At 45.9% G+C, this 19743-nt stretch overlaps 1 protein-coding gene across 1 annotated transcript in view; it reads right to left on the reverse strand.

Annotated features, from left to right (window-relative positions):
• Nucleotides 1-231: 231 nt before the first annotated feature.
• The window catches only part of LOC130283247 (uncharacterized), a 35564-nt gene continuing 16052 nt past the window's right edge, over nt 232-19743 (reverse strand). The window contains exons 4-5 of the transcript XR_008846615.1: nt 1117-1184; nt 232-628 (exon numbers count right to left, since the gene is read on the reverse strand). The gene's annotated coding sequence lies outside the window, so the exon portion shown is untranslated. The remainder of the gene's footprint in view (nt 629-1116; nt 1185-19743) is intronic.

A 19743-nucleotide genomic window follows, 5' to 3' on the forward strand; every position in this document is an offset into this window, starting at 1 on the left:
TATAGTTGTTATTAATTTTATAGTTAATTTTAGTTTTTTATATTGGGATTATCATATTTTATTTTGTATTATTTAATTAATTAGGGTAGTACAAGGGCCCTGTACATCCCTATTTAGTTCTTTTTGTATTTTATATTAATAAATACCAATCAACTTAAACCAGATATCTTTGACCCTTGAGCCCCATTTATTTTTTCCATATGTTTCTTTTCTAGCCATGATCCTTGATCCTTGGCAGGTTGCGTTTCTTCCAGTGAATCCAGTGTCTTGTCCTTATCTTGATCTTAGGTTGTATCCTGTATCCTGATTTCCATCATGTTGGTCCTGATGGAGTTTTGTAGGTTGTGAAGTCCCAATCTGGGCCTTTGCTTTGGTCATGGTGTTATTCCCTTTCTGTTTTAGATATGCAATAATCCGGTTCCATTGACCCCACAAGGCCACTGTGATTGGGTTACCTGCAGTCACCTGGCTGCATCCCTCTTGCAGGTCGTCACCTCTCTCGGTAGCTCTCCACTTTGGAGTAATTTCCCCCTTATCCTCTTTTGTTCTCTCCTTTCCTCCTATGTAGGTGCCGTCTTCTTTCTTTTCCTACTACAGCCCATGTTGAGTCCGAGTCTTCAGCTGGGCACTAACAAAAGAAATCAATCATCATTAATCTGGCAAAAAATAAAACTTTATTTCACCTTTCGCTCTAGTTCATAGAAAATGTTCCCCCATATAGTTTGTATGTTCGGACATTTCCAGATTATATAGAGATAATTTGCATTCTGCTCCTGGGATTTTGGACATACTGAAGCTCCATTGATAAACCTTTTATGTAAAGTCAAGGGGGGAACAATAACTTCTATGAATTATCCTAAATGGAGTAAGTTTATATTGATAATTATTGAAAGCCATATCATCATTTTCCCATGTACTCTTCCATGTCCTTGCATGCAATAGTCCAAAATCCCCTCCCAAATAGATTTACCAATCCTTAGTGACAACAAACATTAAATACAGTGTTCGTACATCTTCACTGTTTGTACCAATTGCATGTCGATGTGTTTATATGTATGCTCATTTTCCAACCCATTCCTTACACAAGTGGTGTCCACTGGGTGTTAGCAGTCGTACCTTGTTCACATTATGATGCCAGGGCACCGTTTATCCAATCCATGGTCCAAAGGTGGGAGACAGTCTTCCTGGGCAAGACACAATGAGAAAATAAAGACATCGACATAAGGTTATGGTTAACTGCCTTTACTGAGCTTGTGAAGTTGGTATAACACAAACAGCTAGCTTTAGTGGGAGAGTGCAGTGTACCCCTTGCTAGCCTTGTTGCTATTCTGAGACTTGTGGTGCTTTTCACCAGATGGAATTGTAGAATTTATGATTCTGGTAGCTAGGGTCCTTTCAAGACACTGTAGACTATTCTGCAAGGGCATGTAATCCTCCCGCGAGTGACACTTGTAGAATGACCAGGTAGTAAGATTTAAACTGAAGTAGGCCTCTACTTAGGACACAAGACACAGCACACCTGAGCTTAGCTGTTGCTCATGGATTAGCCTGTTGAATGAAACTAGACAGGCTAATGTGCAGTACTAGACTGATTAACCCCTCCCCTGTACTTCACTACACAGAGGAGACTTTTGGGGTCTCATTGGCTCACATGGTCAAATGGGGTTCACATGGGGTTCATATTTTCAAAGGCAAATTAACATGTCAAACATACATACTTGGAACCATAAGAAAAATAATTTAATATAATATAAAACATATATTATATAAAATATATTATTTTTTATATTACACTATTCACATAATTGATATAACAAAAGGATGCTAGGGGGCCCAACACTCTGTGCTGCCAGGCTTCCCGAGACAGCCCAAAACCACGGGACAGCCACTTGCACTGGGACACCACAAACTACCTCTCTAAAACACAGCCGCACACTACGCCCAGTCCTGGCGGTTGAGAGATGACGAACGGCAGTCCCTGGGTAGGAGATTGGAGACTCTTCCTTGTAATGTTACAGTTGTTGCCTATGTCGAAACCAAATTTTCACTCTGTTGTGCCAATTGGGTAATTGTGGTACAGTAAAGTGACCTTATAACTGCGCTCCAACAGATAAACACATAAGACATACGGACATAAAACAGTACTCTAATGTACACCACAGTTTGCAGTAGGACAATTTTGAGGGAACTCCTAAAGGTGGACCGGCGCTGCCGTAGGCTATCATTTAGCAACCAGTCGAATGCCACAGGGCCCTTCGGCTTCTAGCACTTGTCCCCACAACGAGACCTGAGTCCTACTCCATGGCCACACCCTGGGACAAATAAAGACAGCAAACAGACACCTCATTCCACAACCATTTACTACCAAGGTGCTACCTTGAATTTCAGTGCCCTCCCGTGCTTAAGGAAACACTTAAGATAGGGTACATGAAACATAGAAAGAAGGGTATGCATCCTGACTAGTTATGAAAAAGGTATTTTACTGTGACATCTTGCGCTCAGGCCTCACGTCCCGGCCGTGAGTGCATTATCCCCTCTCCTCCTCTGCTGGCGGGGCTGGGATTCGCACTGCGGGACACACCCGCATGCGAACCCCAGCCCATCACTCACCTCTGTCTCCTGCTGTTTCCTTACAGCTCCGGCGCGCGTGTCCCCGCCTCCTAGGGCGCGCGTGCGCCGGAGCTCTCAGATTTTAAGGGCCAGTGTGCCCGCAATTATGTTTTGCACCTGCTCGTTCATTATAAGTTTCTGCACCTCCTCCCACTCTCTGCCGGATCTTTGTTTGCCTTTGTGCCTGAGAGAAAGTTGTATTCTGTGTTTCCTTGCCATGTACCAGACCTTGCACTCCGTGACCTGACTGTGATTCCAGCCACCTGCCTATTGACCTTCTGCTACCCTACTGACTACGCTCCTGTGCCACCATCCCTGACCTCCCGCTAGCCTGTGTTCATCTTGCCTCATCCCTTCTGTGCCACGCTTCACCTCAGCCGCCTGTGTGGTTGAGTCGTGCCAGGGGTAGTGACCTGGGTGCCCCCAGCCGCAGCAAGTCCATCTCGCTTTGCGGCGGGCTCTGGGAAAAACCAGCGGCACCTTAGACTCCGCTAACTGGTACAGCCCGCGTCATCTGCCACACAGGTCCAGCAGATCCACTACATCTCCAGCTCCAGACCACAGTGGTGTCACGGATCTACTATCTACTGAATGCCAGTCGACTGCGGTGAGTCTTGCAGTAAGATCCGGCCCTGGAACCTTCTGAGGTACCTCTGCAAAATGTTTCGGACCTTCCTTCCAATGTGGTCCGTCAATCGCAACAGTTGGCCCATCAGGCGCAGCAATTAAATAGACTGTCCGCCATGATGCAGCAACTTCTGACCATGCAACTGCAGTCGCAATCTGCAGTTTCCTCCAGATCAAAGCCTCTCCCTTCCCACAAAGTTTGACAGAGATCCTAAGTTGTGTTGAGGCTTTGTGACTCAGTGCTCCATGCACCTGGAGCTCATAGCAGGTCTGTTCCCGTCGGAACGTGCAAAGTTTGTGTTTGTGGTCAGTCTCTTGTCTGGAAAGGCCCTGGCCTGGGCTACTCCTCTCTGGGATCGCAGTGATCCAATTTCCTCTAATCTCATGGCCTTCTTAGCTGAGTTCCGCAGTGTTTTAGAAGAACTCGCACGAGCCTCCTCTGTCGAGACCGGTCTTCTTAACCTAAGACAAGTGGTTTCTTCCGTGGGTGACTATGCTGTCCAGTTTCGTACCCTTGCTTCAGAATTGTCATGGAACGATGAAGCCTTTTGTGCTACATTCAAAAAAGGACTGTCCAGTAGAATAAAGGACGTCCTTGCTGCTCCTCCATGTAACCTGTCTGATCTGATCCGTTAAGCCACACGTATTGATGTGCGTTTTGCCTAAAGACAGGAGGAACTTCATAATGAAAGAGAACAAACCCAAACCTGGTGTTATATTTGCTTGGCACCCGTATTTCAACATCCACCTCTTCAGTCTTCAGTGCCTCTTGCCGCACAGGCCATGCAAGTGGATCATACTCACCCAACCCAGCAGGAGAGATCCCGACGACGCACTATGAATTTGTGCCTATATTGTGCCAGTCCGGAGCACTTTCTCAAAGACTGTTCTTCCCTTCCACAGCATCCGGAAAAACGCTTGCACCTGGGACACGTAGGAGAGGCGTCCCTGGGTGTGAATACTACCTCTCCTCGTTTGTGTATCTCTGTTCAAGTCCATGTTTCTGCTCAAACTTAATTCTTCGCTTCAGCATTCTTGGACCATGGTTCCATTGGCAACTTCATTGATGCCTCTCTCGTGCATGAATATCGTCTACCTGTGAGTCGCCTTGTCAAGCCCCTGTTCATCTCTTCTGTCAATGGACAAAATCTGGTCTGTAAAGTGATGTACCGCACAGAGTCTATTCTCATGCAGTTGGGAGTCTCGCATAAGGAAAGGATTGAATTATACGTACTTCCTCATTGTACTTCACAGATACTTCTCGGTCTTCACTGGCACCAACACCATTCCCCGCAGCTTGACTGGAAGTCTGGAGAGATCACTCGCTGGGGTCAGTGCTGTCAAAGTCGTTCTCTGGTGCAGGTTCTGCCTAAAGTAGTTTCTTCCTTACCTCCTATGCCTGGTCTGCCTTCCCCTTATCAAAATTTTTCTGATGTCTTTTGCGAAAAACAGGCCGAGACTTTACCTCCGCAGCATCCTTGCGATTGCCCCATTGATTTGCAGCCTGGGACTATGCCTTCTCGTGGTAGAATCTATCCTCTGTCTGTACCCGAGACTCAAGCCATGCAAAAGTATATCCAAGAGAACCTCCAAAAAGGATTAATCAGAAATCCCTCTTCACCTGCTGGAGCCGGGTTCTTCTTTGTGGGCAAGAAGGATGGTTCTCTCTGCCCATGTGTTGATTACAGAGATCTCAACAAAATCACGATCAAAAATCGTTATCCTCTGATCTCTGAACTCTTTGCTCGTCTCTGAGGGGCCAAGGTCTTCTCCAAATTGGATTTACGTGAAGCTTATAATCTGATTTGAATCCGAGAGGGAGACGAATGGAAAACAGCTTTCAATGCCCGAGATGGACATTTTGAGTATTTCGTGATGCCTTTCGGTCTTTGTAATGCTCCAGCTGTATTTCAGGAATTCGTCAATGATATCTTCCGTGACCTTCTCTATACCTGTGTTGTTGTGTATCTTGATGACATCCTGATCTATTCTTCCAACAGGCAATAGCATCGTATTCATGTTTGCCAGGTCCTTCGACGCCTTCGGAGGAATCATCTCTACACTAAACTGGAGAAATGGTTTTTTGAGAAATCCAGCCTCCCATTTCTTGTTTATATTGTCTCTCATCATGGTCTGCAAATGGATCCTGGAAAACAGTGCTGTTTTGGATTGGCCTTGCCCTACCGGTCTTCAGGCTATTCAACGTTTCCTGGGATATGCCAACTATAACAGTCAATTCATCCTACATTTCTCTTCTCTGGTCGCTCCCATTGTAGCCCTCCCCAGAAAGAACTCTAACCCTAAATCATGGCCTCCTGAGGCCGAAGAGGCATTCTCCAGCCAAAAATCAGCCTTTGCTTCTGCTTCCGTGCTTTCAAGACCTGATCCAGAAAGACCTTTTGCCATGGAGGTTGACGCTTCGTCCATACGAGCCGGTGTCATTCTTACCCAGAAAAACTCCAAGGGTAAAACTGTAACCTGTGGATTCTTTTCAAAAACCTGCTCGCCAGCAGAAAGGAACTACTCCATCAGAAATCGAGAACTACTAGCTATAAAACTCGCCCTAGAAGAGTGGCAACATTTGTTGGAAGGATCTCCTCATCCTATCAGTATCTGCTCTGACCACAAGAATCTTCTGTACCTCCAGTCTACTCAGCGTTTGAACCCACGACAGGCAAGGTGGTCATTGTTCTTCTCAAGGTTTCATTTTTTTCATTCATTTCCGTCCAGCTAACAAGAATATCAGAGCTGATGCCCTTTCCAGATCCTCTTACGTTGTGGGTTTGGATTCTACACCAAGGCATATTATCCCTCCAGACCGTCTGATTTCCGCTGCTCCTGACAATCTTCTGCAGGTGCCTCCTGGTAAAACCTTTGTACCTGTCAGATTGAGATGCAAAGTCTTGAAATTGGGTCATTCTTCTTTGTTGGCTGGTCATCCTGGAGTACATAAAACGTTTCTTTTAATCTCCCGACATTACTGGTGGCCGAATCTGGAACACAATGTCTCTGAATTTGTACGATCCTGTGTCACCTGGGCTCGTGACAAGACCCCTCGACAGAGGCCCGCAGAACTCTTGCAGCCATTGTTCATTCCTGAGACTCCATGGACTCACATTGCTATGTGTGATAGCCTGGGGGAGTAGGGTATATGGGGTGTAGCTGTGCGGTGACTAAAGGGTGTCTGGTTAACCCTTGCTATTCGTGATGCCAGGGTGAGGGCTCCTCTATAATGCTTGTCCTGACGCCACCCTTCCAAAGAGCGATAGAGAATAATAGAATGTCCACAACCGGAGAGTTTGCTGAAAACAGTTGTAACTTTTACTGAAGATTTTATGCAAGCTTCATAACTGGAACAGTCTCTATACATGCAACTTCTCTAGGAGATTGACAAAGGTTGGGACCTTAAGCAATTTAGAGTCTTTAGGATGATATGCGCTGTTCCACTGGATTTAGGGAATTTGGTTGCTGTCCAGTAGTCACGTTAGCTCTAGCAGGGATTAGTTTAAAACTCACGGTTTAATTCAGCTGAGGCCGGCAGGTTTTCTGGCCTAGTGTGTCTTTGAAAGTTGCGCAGATCCGTCCTGCTAGTCCGGCATCCACGAGAGCAGCAACCCAATAGAGTGATAATTGGCTACAGCTCCCTTATATGGGCAGGGGCTGGACTAGAGCTAATTGGTCCAATACTTGTGTCAATCACCATTACAAAGGGTTATGGGGAGCATGTGACCCATGGACCTCCAAAGGTCCTTCAACATACCATAGAGGATTAAACATAGTCACATGACTGAAGGTCCTGCGACGCTAACGAGGTAAGTACTCTATATATTATCTTAAATACACACATTATGAAATACATACACATATAAACACTATAGAATTAGAGTAGAAGAGTGGCGACTAGGGGCTGTCCCACCTGGGGAACCCTACCTGAGCATAGCAACTCTGACTTTGGGGACCACCACACTAGGTACGGTATGCAATACGGTAACGGGACACCACATATGGATTTTATTACCGATCTTCTGCCATCTCATAACAAAAAAGTCATCTGAGTTGTGGTTGATCGGTTTTCTAAAATGGCTCATTTTATTCCACCTCCCGGTCTCCCATCAGCCCCACAACTGGCGAAGCACTTCTTACTCCATATCTTCTATCTGCATGGTCTTCCAGAAAGTATTGTCTCGGGTCATGGAGATCAGTTTGTGTCTAAATTTTGGCAAGCTCTCCGTTCCTGCCTTGACATCAGCTTGGATTTCTCCTCTGCCTATCACCCCCAGTCCAATGGTCAGGTGGAGAGGGTAAATCAAATTTTGGAGACTTATTTACGCCATTTTGTCTCAGCTCGTCAGGATGACTGGGTTGATCTTCATCCCTGGGCCGAATTTTCCTATAATCAGAGATTCGGAATCCATGAGGACATCTCCCTTTTTTTATTGTTTTTGGTCATCATCTCCGTCATTAATCCTGTTTCATACAAACTCCGTCTACCCCCTTCTCTACGCATTCTTAACTCCTTTCATGTGTCTCTCCTCAAACCCCTAGTTGTCAATCAATTTTCTCAAAGAAATAACATCGCTATCACTCCTGTCTCCAGTACCAGATATTTTTCAAGTTAAACAGATCTTGCCCTCGAAAACGGCACGTGGGAAGAAATGTTTTTGGGTCGATTGGAGGGGATTTGGTCCTGAGGATAGATCTTCGGAGCCTGAGGAGAACATCCTGGATCGTGGTCTCCTCAAATGTTTCCTCAGTCCCATAAGGAGGGGGGACCAATGGGGGGGGGGGGTACTGTGATATCTTGCGCTCCAGCGGCATGTTCGGGCCGTGAGCGCATTGTCCCCTATCCTCCTCTGGCCTCCTTTGTTTGCCTTTGTGCCTGAGAGAAAGCTGTATTCCATGTTTCCTTGCCGTGTAATAGACCTTGCATTCCGTGACCTGACTGTGATTCCAGCCGCCTGCCTATTGACCTTCTGCTACCCTACTGACTATGCTCCTGTGCCGCCAGCCCTGACCTACCGCTAGCCTGACTTCTTCTTGCCTCATCCCTTCTGTTCCACGCTTCACCTCAGCCGCCTGTGTGGTTGAGTCGTGCCGCCAGCTGCAGCAAGTCCATCCCGCTTTGCGGCGGGCTCTGGTTAAACCCAGCGGCACGTTAGACTCTGCTACCTGGTACGGCCCGCGTCATCTGCCACACAGGTCCAGCAGATCTACTACATCTCCAGCTACAGACAACTGCGGTGTCACGGATCTACTATCTACTGAATTCCAGTCGACTGCGGTGAGTCTTACATTTACTACTTGTATGGCTAGTCAGCATTATTCCTGACAAGAATTTAAAGAAAGCACAATAAAAGGAGACATTAAAATAAGTACAGTTTAAGACTATTTAGTATACAGAGAAAGAATAGTTATACGGCCTATCCAGAGCCCTTTCCAAAACAACCTTCTCGACAATGACAAAAAAATACAATTTACCAATGAGAAGTGCCTAAAAGTAAAATTTTATTAAGGTCACTGTTAAAAAACACCATAACAAAATAAGTGCTCCAAAGAATAAATAATAAATAACAAACTTCACCACCTGTAGAGCAACGGAGAGTAAGTGGTAATATTCACCACCTAACATAGAGTTCCACAGTCCAAACGCTCACAAGCGCAATACTGTACAATAATATATGACTCTCAACACGTTTCTACTGAGCGTGGCCTCAGCGTCATCAGGAGAGTACAAATACCTTAATATGTAAATATGTAACAAATGATATTGCACAGGCTCGGGTAAATTTTGCACATAATGACAATTGCACACAATAAATTGCACAGCCACAATATTGCACTTACCCTATTTCTGTACACTGTGATCTCTAGTATAAATAGCAGGCTGCAGTGAATGATCACATGGCACATACATATACAATGCCCCAGTATATAACATTCAGTGAATTGCACAAGCCCCCACTCTATTGCACAATTGATATTACACACTATCCCCAACTATGCTGCGCCAGAGTAAAGTTTCTCCTCTTACTCACTGCACCCCTCGAATACTCTCCGAAGCAGCACTCAGTGGAGCTATCCTACATCCGGTCTTGGCCATGGCAGAGGCTATTGCCGAGACTGGATGTAGGATAGCTCCATATTTACCAGAGCCTGTGCAATATAATTTGTTCAATAAATTATCCCTTGTAAATTTACATATTAAAGGGGTATCCCAGGCCAAAACTTTTTTTTTATATATCATTTGGCTCCGGATAGTTAAACAGATTTGTAAATTATGAATTCGAGTAGAATACAGACATAGCGCACATCTACAATCTTGTATAATGATCTGGTTGCTTTCCAGCACAATATCAAAAACTAACAGGTTGTTAGTATACATTTTTGATCAAAAAGTACAAGCCCACTCGCCACGTCAAGGCCACCTATTCAGAGTGGGTCCCTAACGTCCCTAGCATAAAATGGCGTAGCACCGAGCGGCGACCACCACCGCCGCGACACAGATGCCCACGGGGGGGAGCGACCCACTGGCAGAGCGGCCCCAATGCCTCTCAAACCAGTCTATGGGCCGCACCCGCCCGCAGACACAGCGCCACGGCAGCCATTACACCTTGTTCACACTGGTGTGGTGCGGGGCGGCGTCTGTTGCTGCCGTGGCGCTGTGTCTGCGGGCGGGTGCGGCCTATAGACTGGTTTGAGAGGCATTGGGGCCGCTCTGCCAGTGGGTCGCTCCCCCCCCCCCCCCCCCCCGTGGGCACCTGTGTTGCGGCGGTGGTGGTTGCCGCCCAGTGCTACGCCATTTTATGCTAGGGAAATTAGGGACCCACTCTGAATAGGTGGCCTTGACGTGGCGAGTGGGCTTGTACTTTTTGATCAAAAATGTATACTAACAACCTGTTAGTTTTTGATATTGTGCTGAGAAGCAATCAGATCATTATACAAGATTGTAGATGTGCACTATGTCTGTATTCTACTCGAATTCATATTGAGATTTGTAAATTACTTCTATAAAAAAAAATTTAATCCTTCCAATAGTTATTAGCTTCTGAAGTTGAGTTGTTGTTTTCTGTCTAACTGCTCTCTGATGACTCACGTCCCGGGAGCTGTGCAGTTCCTATGGGGATATTCTCCCATCATGCACAGCTCCCGGGACGTGACATCATCATTGAGCAGTTAGACAGAAAACTTCAGAAGCTATTAACTATTGGAAGGATTAAGATTTTTTAATAGAAGTAATTTACAAATCTGTTTATCTTTCCGGAGCCAGTTGATATATATAAAAAAAAGGTTTTGCCTGGAATACCCCTTTAACCCCTTAACGACGCAGGACGTATATTTACGTCCTGCGCCGGCTCCCGCGATATGAAGCGGGATCGCGCCGCGATCCCGCATCATATCGCGTCGGTCCCGGCGGTAATCAACGGCCGGGACCCGCGGCTAATACCACACATCGCCGATCACGGCGATGTGCGGTATTAACCCTTTAGAAGCGGCGGTCAAAGCTGACCGCCGCTTCTAAAGTGAAAGTGAAAGTGACCCGGCTGCTCAGTCGGGCTGTTCGGGACCGCCGCGGTGAAATCGCGGCGTCCCGAACAGCTGATCGGACACCGGGAGGGCTCTTACCTGCCTCCCCGGTGTCCGATCGACGAATGACTGCTCCGTGCCTGAGATCCAGGCAGGAGCAGTCAAGCGCTGATAATGCTGATCACAGGCGTGTTAATGCACGCCAGTGATCAGCATAGGAGATCAGTGTGTGCAGTGTTATAGGTCCCTATGGGACCTATAACACTGCAAAAAAAATGTAAAAAAAAAGTGTTAATAAAGGTCATTTAACCCCTTCCCTAATAAAAGTTTGAATCACCCCCCTTTTCCCATAAAAAAAATAAAACAGTGTAAAAAAAATAAAAAATAAACATATGTGGTATCGCCGCGTGCGTAAATGTCCGAACTATAAAAATATATCATTAATTAAGCCGTACGGTCAATGGCGTACGCGCAAAAAAATTCCAAAGTCCAAAAAAGCGTATTTTGGTCACTTTTTATGTCATTAAAAAATGAATAAAAAGTGATCAAAAAGTCCGATCAAAACAAAAATCATACCGATAAAAACTTCAGATCACGGCGCAAAAAATGAGTCCTCATACCACCCCATACGTGGAAAAATAAAAAAGTTATAGGGGTCAGAAGATGACATTTTTAAACGTATAAATTTTCCTGCATGTAGTTATGATTTTTTCCAGAAGTGCGACAAAATCAAACCTATATAAGTAGGGTATCATTTTAACCGTATGGACCTACAGAATAATGATAAGGTGTAATTTTTACCGAAATATGCACTGCGTAGAAACGAAAGCCCCCAAAACTTACAAAATGGCGTTTTTTTTTCGATTTTGTCGCACAATGATTTTTTTTTCCGTTTCGCCGTGCATTTTTGGGTAAAATGACTAATGTCACTGCAAAGTAGAATTGGCGACGCAAAAAATAAGCCATAATATGGATTTTTAGGTGGAAAATTGAAAGGGTTATGATTTTTAAAAGGTAAGGAGGAAAAAACGAAAGTGCAAAAACGGAAAAACCCTGAGTCCTTAAGGGGTTAAGGTATTTGTACTCTCCTGATGACGCTGAGGCCACGCTCAGTAGAAACGCGTTGAGAATCATATATTATTGTACAGTGTTGCGTTTGTGAGCGTTTGGACTGTGGAACTGTATGTTAGGTGGTGAATATTACCACTTACCCTCCGTTGCTCTACAAGTGGTGACGTTTGTTATTGATTATTTCTTCTTTGGAGCACTTATTTTGTTATGGTGGTTTTTAACAGTGACCTTACAAAAATGTTAGTTTTAGGCACTCATTGGTAAATTGGATTTTTTAAGACTATCTAGGTCAGTGGTTCCCAACCTTTTTTTTTCTGCTCGGGGCTCCCCTACCGAATAATATTTGATGCGCAACAAAAAAAATGGCTAAAAAGAAGCAATATACAACACCTATATATCTGTTAGCTATGTAGATTAAATATGCAGGACTCACAGATGATATCTTCTCTGATCGGACTAATTTCTTTTCTTTTTCTTCTCCATCTGGCCCAGACCGTCTCCATCTGGTCCAGCCACAACTCTTTACCGCAGGACCTGTAAAAAAATATATAGATTAGGCTCCGCACTTTTCCAGCATCATACTATCTTTTCCCCCCACAAATACCTCCAGTCTTACACACAGTGCCTCCATTAGCCTCACACACACACACACACACACACACAATACCTCCAGAAACCTAACACACAGAGTGCCTACAGTAGCCTTACACACATGCACACAGTGCCTCCAGCAACCACACTCATGCACACAGTGCCCTTAGCAGCCTCACACAATGCCCCCAGCAGCATCACACAATGCCCCCAGCAGCATCACACACAATGCTTACAGCAACCTCACACACACAAGGCCTCCAGCAGCCCCCCCCCCCCCCCCACACACACACACAATGCCTCCAGTAGCCTCACACACACACACACAATGCCTCCAGTAGCCTCACACACACACACAATGCCTCCAGCAGCCTCACACACACACACACAATGCTTCCAGTAGCCTTACACACACACACAATGCCTCCAGCAGCCTCACACACACACACACAATGCTTCCAGCAGCCTCACACACACACACACAATGCCTCCAGTAGCCTTACACACACACACAATGCCTCCAGCAGCCTCACACACAATACCTCCAGCCTCCCGCAAAATACCTCCAACCTCTCTCTTACACACATACAATGCCTCCAGCATCCCCTCCCAAATGACTCAACCTCTCTCCTCCCACACAAACACAATACTTCCAGCTTCACCCAAATGCCTCCAGCCCCCCTCTCACACACAATGCCTCAAGCTTCCCCCACACACAAATACATCCAACCCCTTTCAAATGCCTCCAGCCTTTCATACTCATCTATGGCCTCCAGCCTCTCACCCACCCCTATTTCCTCCAGACTCCCATCCACCCACCACTATTGCCTTCATACTCCCTTATTGCCTTTATACTCTTACCCACCATTTTGCCTTTAGCTAACCACTCACACCTTTTGCCTTCAGCCTCCCACCAAAATGCCTCGAGCCACCCACCTGCTTCCCAGCTCCACCGCCTTCACTCACCCCCCTACATTACTTCCGTTCAACCTCCCCACCACAGCTTCCATTCACCCCCCCATCCACCCTGCCACTGCTTCCATTCACCCCGCAGCCACCCAACCACCCACCTGCTTCCATCCACCCCCTGCTCCCATTAATCCCCCTGATCCTGCTCCCATTAATCCCCCTGATCCTGCTCCCATTAACCTCTCTGATCCTGCTCCCATTAACCCCCCTGATCCTGCTCCCATTAATCCCCCTGATCCTGCTCCCATTAACCCCAATGATCCTACTCCCATTAACTCCCCTGCTTCCATTAATCCCCCTGCATCCATTAACCCCCTGCTTCCACTAACCCTCCTGCTTCCATTAACCCCCCATTTCCATTACCCGCCCCGCTTCCATTAACCCCCCTGCTTCCATTAACCCTTCCCCCGCTTCCATTACCCCCTTCCATTAACCCACCTGCTCCTTCTTCCATTCACCCCATCCTGCCCCTCCTTACATTCACCCCCTCTATTTCCATTCACCCCCCTGCTTCCATTAACCCCCCCTGCTCCTTCTTCCATTCACCCCATCCTGCCCCTCTTTCCATTAACCCAGCCTGCTTCCATTAAACCTCCTGCTTCCATTGCCCCCCGGCTTCTATTAACACCTCCCTCTTCCATTAACCCCCTGTGCTTCCATTAGCCCTCCTGCTTCCGTTAACCCCCCCGCTGCTTCCATTATCTCCCCCTGCTTCTTTTTCCATTCATCCCCCCTGCCCCTGCTTCCTTTTATCCTCCCCCTTTTTCTGCTTCCATTCAAATTCCAAATTCCACCCTCCACCACTTCTGCTCCTGCGTACATTCAACAACCCCCCTGCTTCCATTACCCCCACTTCCATTAACCCCCCTGCTCCTTCTTCCATTCATTCCCTCCCCCCCCTCCCGTCCCACATCCTCAATGCAGTGACATGGGTGCTTCCCTGCCCGGAAGCAGGATCCTTTCTGGCAGAAGCATTCAGCGCATGATGCTGATGCTTCCGTCAGGATGGAATTTAAGAAATAAAAAAAATAAAAAATCAGTTTTTGACCGCCAGAGCCAGCGGCATCCTTGGCAATGCCGAATGGCAAACCAGTGTGTCGGGCACCCCAGTTGGGAATCACTGGTTTAGAGCGTCGGATGCAGTGCTGGAGGCTCGTGACGTCACGGCCATGCTCCCTCAATGTAAGTCTAAGAGAGGGGGCGTACAGAGACTGAGGTATTCTATTCATCACAGCGCTGCAATAATGTGAGGTGGAAATGGTCCCCCAGCAGGAACGACATCACTGAAGCCTGCTGGAGGACCACTTCTGCCCTCACATCGTAACGCCCACTTTCTGCTGCAGGGAGACTCCACTATGTGAGCAATAATAGGTATGATACACAGCTTTTTAAAGCTCTGAATTTTTTTTTAGGGTGGGAGGAGTGTTAGGAGTAGTTAGGGAGCATAGCCTGAGTTAGTTTAGAAAAGTTTATTTGGTGACAGGTCCTTTTGAAATATTGCATTGTTACTGAATAAAACAAAAACCCTAAAACAAGTTTTAGGATTGCAACAGCTGGGGACACACTCGTCTAATTAGTTTTTTTTAGGGGGAGGAGGAAATATAAGAAATATAGTATAACTCAGCTATTTGTCTTCATCCCTATCAAGGGTTAACAATGTACCAGGAAAGAAGACAGATAGCTGGCACTGTGCTGAGGGAGGATTTGCAGTACACTACTATAGATGGCATATAGGGGGAGATGGGGGTTTCTGGTGTACAATCAATTTGCAAGGTGCCATATGAGCAGAAATAAAGGTTGTCCTGGCATGCTGGAAGTTGTAAGTTAGCAACAGCTGGAGGAACCCTGGTTGAGAAACACTGATTTAAAGACACAGTGCGAATCCTCTGAAGGAAGCAGTCAGGCTCACAGACTGCAGGTATACAGCCTTGTCACTCTCCTGCAGAAGCTAAGCCCCACCCCCACTTCCTATGTTCCATAAAAGTCTTTCTGTTACTAGAGACGGAGTAAGCCTAATAACAAGCAGTAAACAGCAGGTTGCTGTGAAGAAAGACACCTAGGGGTTAAATGGGGTACTCCGCCCCTAGACATCTTATCCCTTATCCAAAGGATAGGGGATAAGATTTCTAATCGCGAGGGCCTGATGCTGGGGACCCTCGCGATCTCCCGGCTGCACCAGCTGTTCGTTTACAGCAATGGTTCTAAAAGGGATTATCCAGGGAAAAAAATAGTTTTTTATATATCAACTAGCTCCAGAAAGTTAAACAGATTCATAAATTACTTCTATTCAATAAAAATGTAATCCTTTCAGTACTTTTGAGCTGTGGAAGTTGAGTTGTTCTTTTCTGCCTAAGTGCTCTCTGATTACACCTGTCTAAGGAACTTTCCAGAGTACAAGCAAATCCCCATAGCAAACCTCTTCTACTCTGTGCAGTTCCCGAGACAAGCAGAGATGTCAGTAGAGAGCACTGTTGTCAGACAGAAAAGAAGAACTGAACTTCAGCAGCTGATAATTATTGGAAGGATTAAGATATTTTAATAGAAGTAATTTACAAATCTGTTTAACTTTCTGGAGCCAGAGAAAAAGATAGTGCTGTAGGGACCTAATGACAAAGGGGACCGGTGAGGAAGTGCACAGTGCCGAGCATACAGGCCGAGAAATACACCACAGATAAGACGACAACCACAATGTATGTGATGGACAAAAAGGAATAAGGAGATCAATTATTATATAAATATGGTAAAATGTGAAGATTATTTATTAATAATCTATAAATATATATATAAAACTCAATGGCCCTCATTTACTAACGTGAACCCGAGTCTTTTTGTCGGGTTTTGCGCCTAATTTTCAGTCGCATGACCTATGCAACACTGTTTGCGACCAAAAAAAACACTCCGCCAGGTTTGGGGTTTTTGTTTAAAGTCCCATACGAGTTTATGGGAAATATATGTTACTGCATAACTTCCAAACGGCTGGAGATATTTCGATAATACTTGGTCACATGTTACTTATATGTCCACTTAAAATATAGGATAGTTCATTTAACCCTTAACTACCCCCATTTGTGAGGGTCGAGGTTTTAGTTTAAAGTTACATGAAAATCAATGGAAAATGTATGTTCCCACATAACTTCTGTACGGCTGTAGATATTTCAATAACTGGTACACATATCACGGGTCAGGATAGGAGGATGGGATAGGAGGTCGGGATAAGAGGTCAGGATAGGAGGTCGAGATAGGAGGTCAGGATAGTAGGTTGGGATATGAGGACGGGATATCAGGACGGGAGAGGAGGTCGGGATAGAAAGTCGGGATAGGAAGCCAGGAAATGAGGTCGGGATAGGGGGTCTGGATAGGAGGTCGGGATATGAGGACGTGATATGAGGACGTGATAGGAGGACGGGATAGGAGGTCGAGTTAGGAGGCCGAGATAGGAGGTCGAGATAGGAGGTCGGGATAAGAGGTCGGAATAAGAGGTTGGGATAGGAGGTCGGGATAAGAGGACGGGATAGGAGGTCGGGATAGGAGGTCGAGATAGCAGGTTGGGATAGGAGGTCGGGATAGGAGGTCAGGATAGAAGGTCGGGATAGGAGGTCGAGATAGGAGAACGGGATAGGAGGACAGGATAGGAGGTTGGGATAGGAGGTCGAGATAGGAGGACGGCATAGGAGGACGGGATAGGAGTTCGGGATAGGAGGTCGGGATAGCAGGTGGGGATAGGAGAATGGGATATGAGGTCGGGAAAGGAGGTCGGAATAGGAGGTCGGGATAGGAAGTCAGGATAGGAGGTCGGGATAGGAGGTCGGGATAGGAGAACGGGATAGGAGGTGGGATAGGAGGTCGAGATAGGAGGATGGGATAGGAGGACGGGATAGGAGTTCGGGATAGGAGGTCGGTATAGGAGGTCGGGATATAAGGACGGGATATGGGATTTGGATATGACAACAATATATGAGGACGGGATAAGAAGTCAAAAGCTTCCTCTGTTGATTTTCCCCCACAACAAGGATTAAGAAGAAAAAAGCGGGCAACGCCGGGTGCTCCGCTAGTTAAAGATAAATTAAATGTAAAATGGGCAGAGGGCCGCAAAGGTAAAGTATACAGAGCACATGGGTCAAACTGCAATAAATATTAAAAATGTAAAAGTTGCAACAAAGATACCAGACCTACAGGAATACTGTGAAACTAACTACAATGGTGGAAAATGCATTAAATAAACAATCCAGGGCAAAGGGCAAAGTGTGGTGCAAAAGTATTTATTAACAACTTAAGGACCAAGCCCGTTTTCACCTTAAAGGACAACTGTAGTGGTAAACTTTATATATGCCCGTGCCCAGGCCTCAAAAAGAAACAAAATAAACTCATACATACATACATACATGGTCCGGCACAGGCCTCACGGTCTGGCAGTGCTGATGTCATTCCACTTCCTAGGGACAGGGACGCTGCAGAGCCGTCGGCGTATCACCGGCTATAACGATGTCCGCCAGGGCCAGTGATAGGCTGAGCCCACTGTCATGTAAGAAGCTCTGGCCGGCTACTTACATGACAGTGAGCTCAGGCTATCACCGATCGGGGTGGGACATCTCTACGGCCAGTGATATGCCGACGGCTCTGCGGCGTCCCCATCCCCAGGAAGTTGAATGACGTCAGCACTGCCGGACTGTGAGGCCTGTGCCGGACCAACGGGGGCTCGTAGGAAGGTACGTATGAGTTTATTTTGTTTATTTTTGAGGCCCGGGCACAGGCATATATAAAAGTGTACCACTACAGTTGTCCTTTAAGGACTCAGCCCTTTTTTGCAAATCTGAACACAGTCACTTTAAAGGGGTTCTCCGCCCCTAGACATCTTATCCCCTATCCAAAGGATAGGGGATAAGATGTCAGATCACCGGGGTCCAGCTGCTGGGGACCCCAGGGATCGCTGCTGCAGCACCCCGCTATCATTACTGTGCAGAGTGAGATCGCTCTGCACGTAATGACGGGCAATACAGGGGCCGGAGCATCGTTACGTCACGGCTCCGCCCCTCGTGAAGTCAAGACCCGCCCCCATCATTACAAGTCTATGGGAAGGGGGCGTGGCGGTTATCACGCCCCCTGCCATAGACTTGCATTAAGGGGACGGGCCGTGATGTCACGAGGGGCGGAGCCATGACATCACTCTGCTCCGTCCCCTGTATCGCCCGTCATTACGCACAGAGCGAACCCGCTCTGTGCAGTAATGATGGCGGGGTGCCGCAGCGGCGATCCCCGGGGTCCCCAGCAGCGGGACCGCGGCGATCTAACATCTTATCCCCTATCCTTTGGATAGGGAATAAGATGCCATGGGCGGAGTACCCCTTTAAGCATTAATAACTCTGGGATGCTTTTACTTTTCATTCTGATTCCGAGAATATTTTTTCATAAGATATTCTACTTTATGTTAGTGGTAAATTGTCGGCGATACTTGCATCATTTCTTGGTGAAAAATTCCAAAATTTGATGAAAAATGTGAAATTTTTTTTAACTTTGAAATTGGATATATCAAACAAATTATATATTGATTCACATACACAATATGTCTACTTTATGTTGGCATCATAAAGTTGACATGTTTTTACTTTTGGAAGACATCAGAGGGCAGCAATTTTCCAATTTTTCGCAAAAATTTCAAAATCGGAATTTTTCAGGGACCAGTTCAGTTTGAAGTGGATTTGAGGGGCTTCCATGTTAGAAATACCCCAAAATGACCCCATTATAAAAACTGCACCCCTCAAAGTATTCAAAATGACATCCAGAAAGTGAAGGAGAAAATTCAAAATCTTAATTTTTTACACTCGCATGTTCTTGTATACTCATTTTTTTTTTTATTTTTACAAGGGGTAAAAGGAGAAAAGCCCCCCATAATTTGTTACACAATTTCTCTGAGTAAGGAAATACCTCATATGTGGAGGTAAAGGGCTCTGCATGTGCACTACAAGGCTCAGAAGGGAGACAAGCAGAGAGCTTCAAAGTTAGAAAAATGTTACATTTTCATTTTTTGTTTGAAATTTGGGGATTTTTCACCAAGAAAGGATGCAAGTTACCACTAAAATTTTACCACTATGTTAAAGTAGAATATGTCACTTTAAACATTCTCGGAATCAGAATGATAAGTAAAAGAATTCCAGAGTTATTAAGGTTTAACCCCTTAACGACTGAGCCCTTTTTCACCTTAAGGACTCGGACATTTTTTGCAAATCTGACCACTGTCACTTTAAACATTAATAACTCTGGAATGCTTTTAGTTATCATTCTGATTCCGAGATTGCTTTTTCGTGACATATTCTACTTTAACTTAGTGGTAAAATTTTTGGGTAACTTGCATCC

Source organism: Hyla sarda, chromosome 7 (assembly GCF_029499605.1).
Source record: "Hyla sarda isolate aHylSar1 chromosome 7, aHylSar1.hap1, whole genome shotgun sequence".
Taxonomy (NCBI): Eukaryota; Metazoa; Chordata; class Amphibia; order Anura; family Hylidae; genus Hyla; species Hyla sarda.